The sequence below is a fragment of the Zea mays genome, chromosome 10, assembly GCF_902167145.1.
Source record: "Zea mays cultivar B73 chromosome 10, Zm-B73-REFERENCE-NAM-5.0, whole genome shotgun sequence".
Taxonomy (NCBI): Eukaryota; Viridiplantae; Streptophyta; class Magnoliopsida; order Poales; family Poaceae; genus Zea; species Zea mays.
In genome coordinates, this window is record NC_050105.1 from 22025398 (window position 1) to 22028231 (window position 2834).

Genomic DNA, 2834 nt, shown 5'->3' on the forward strand with positions numbered 1-2834 from the left:
AATGATTTTATACCGAACAGATTAAGAAGAACTCGACGATAAAAGTGATGCAAAATTAAATCGGACCACGCTCGGAATCCAAGAAAAACCAGGCGCAGGATTATTGCTTGAGTTGTTCTCCGATCGAATGTTCGGATAACGGCAAAATTCGTTTAGGTTCAATTAAATCAAACGTCGACTAAAATATCGAATCTAATCTCTTCCGGTTTGAATCTGTCTCCATCTTGATCCCGTGATGATGCTGACATCGTCTCTGGGGAATTCCGATTGCGATGCCGCATTCGGCTCGCACGGTTTAAAATTTATTTCTTTCTAAAGGTCGAGTCTAGTGCCAGTCTAAAATTAATCAATTAAGACTAATTGGAAAGATCACCTAAGTATTTCTCTCTTGTTCGAGCGGTCTCTACGAATTCGGTAGACACTACTAAAGGCAAGCTGATTAAATAAAATGAACCTGAACTAACCAAAACTAGAGCAATTTTTAGCAGGTTCGTTTGCCTGTTTAAATATCTGAGAAAATAATATGGAAACCAAAAACGATTTAAATTGATCATTTGATCTCGTCCAAACTAAATTCTAATATCGAAACATGGGTTTCTAAAATTCGTTTGTTAAAGGAAAATATCTCCTTCTCAGATTTTTCTTCACCGCTCATTGCTTCTACTTATCCAAGTCGTCACCGCCTCCTGAAGCTACCCGTTGGTCTTATTTCAGCATGCAAGCTCCTTCACGTAAAATATCTCGTTCCCTGCTGACAGATTTTTTTGGGACTTGATCTCATCCGGGAAAGAAAATCTTCTTACTGTGACTGAGATTTTTCCAAGTCGCCGCTTAATCCTGCAATAAAAACCTTGCCGTCTCCATCCAGTCGATGCGTGCCTCTGCAGTCTGCACCATCGCTTTCCTGGCTGCGCTGCTCCCTCTCGTCTTCCTTCCCTGCCATGGCGCTTCTCTCCCTAGTGATTTCCCATGGCCGCCTCTCACCCTCCTCTGCCATGGATGCTAGTCACCGCTGCTTTTCTCTGTAGCTAGGTTCCTCACCGACGGTTATCCGATCTCCATGGCCATGGTGCACGCGCCCCTATCCCATGTCCGAGCTCCACCAGCCAGCGCCCATCTTCCCCTCGCCTTTCCCTGCTCACCGGCCTGCAGAGCTCCCTTGGTGAGCGCCCAGGTCGTCCCTCTCCGGCTCTCTCTGCTGGCGGCTGAGTTCCCTGGAAGCCGTGCTCTGCTCGCCATGGATGTCGTCCACCATGGTGCTCGGCCTAAACGTCGATTCCCTCGTCGCAGTGAGCTCCAGCCGATTCCTTGCCTCTTCCCCGTTTAAATCATGGAGCATCAGCCGCTGTTCCCTATTCCCGGCAGCCGAGCCCCTGCGCGCGCATCCTCCCGCGCAGTCCCCAGCGCCACCGGCCAACCTCGCCGGCCGAGCTTCCTCGCCTTCAATCCTTAAGCCGTCGCGCCCCTCAGCTCGCTGGCCGTGACCTCGCCAAGGTTTTTCCCATGGCCGGCTCACTGCTCAACCCAAACCGAGGTCTTGTACGAAACAGCATCTCCCATGGCCGCTGCGTCGCGTTCCTTGTGCTAGCGCAGCTGAACGCCATACTGCGCAGTGTTTTGTCCGATGTCGAGCTTAGCTCAGTCTCTGTTTCTCTATGCACGTCGAGTTCCTTGCCGCGCGCTGAGCTTTCTGTCGGTCTCCAACTCGCCATGGTGTCCAACTCCTGTACCAACCGTGACCTACGCTTGGTCTTCCTAGCTGCGTTGACCTGCGTCGACCTCTGCTCACTTCGCTCGGGATGTCGTGCTGGGTCGCTCCATACTTGGTGCACACCCAGCCGGGCGTCGCGATGTTGTGCACCATGCATGTGTCATCCGTCATCCTCATCCTCACCATGGCCAGCAGCTTCAAAAACATGGACGCCCAAGCCTTTTCCCCATCTTTCACGCCCACCTCGGTCTTCATCCTCAACCTTTGCCAGGAATTCGGTTAATTGGGCGAACCAGAAGATCTCCAGAATTTTATGGATGAAGAAGAAAATAAAGTCGAAGAGTGACGCTCGCTACATGCTCGACGAAAGGCGTGAACTGAAGATTTATCACTATTCCTCAATTGCCGAATTAAATTTTATTGAGGTGAGTGATTCGCTACTCCTCCATAATAGATCGAAGCATGGAATGGTTTCGTATATTACATGCGATAATTTTCTTGTCGTGGTTAGGATGCGTTGTGGCTGTATTAAATATTCGTTGATGTATCATATGTGCGATGTATGTTTGAATTGGTGACGAGAAGGATAGGTCTAGTATTTTTATTGACTAGCCATCATATTTTTCAGGATTATGCTAGTTTTGTTTATTAAGATGTAGTCGATGCTCGGCTCTAGTAGTCATTATTTTCTATGTTCGGTGACCGATTAAATGTCTTAAGTTGATGAGAACGTAGATTAGACAAGGAGTGCTTAGGTAGACGTGTAGGTCTAGTACGCTTGAATCAGTTCTATGTTTACGACGTGAAGTATAACGATGATGCGTGGAATAAATTTAGTATTTAATTAATTAGCTGATAAGTCGCGTTTAGGCTAATTGAATTTAAAGTGTATGATTTGTTGTTTGTGATGTTTGCGTTAGGATCGTTAATCTAGAGAAGCGTAATTATTGCGCTTAGTCGTATGTCGATAACTAATATTATCGTATAAAATTGTACAACGCCTCACCACTAGGTGTTTAATACGCTATCGTATAACACTATTTAGATTTGTGCTATTCTTGTTTATATGCATTCATGTGCATCGTGCATCTCAATTAGGTACGATAATTGATCGCGTGATGCG

General features: G+C 46.8%; 1 pseudogene; it reads left to right on the forward strand.

The window, feature by feature from the left end:
• The first annotated feature begins 860 nt into the window (after window positions 1–860).
• Window positions 861–2170, forward strand: LOC103640935 (uncharacterized; annotated as a pseudogene).
• Window positions 2171–2834: the final 664 nt, after the last annotated feature.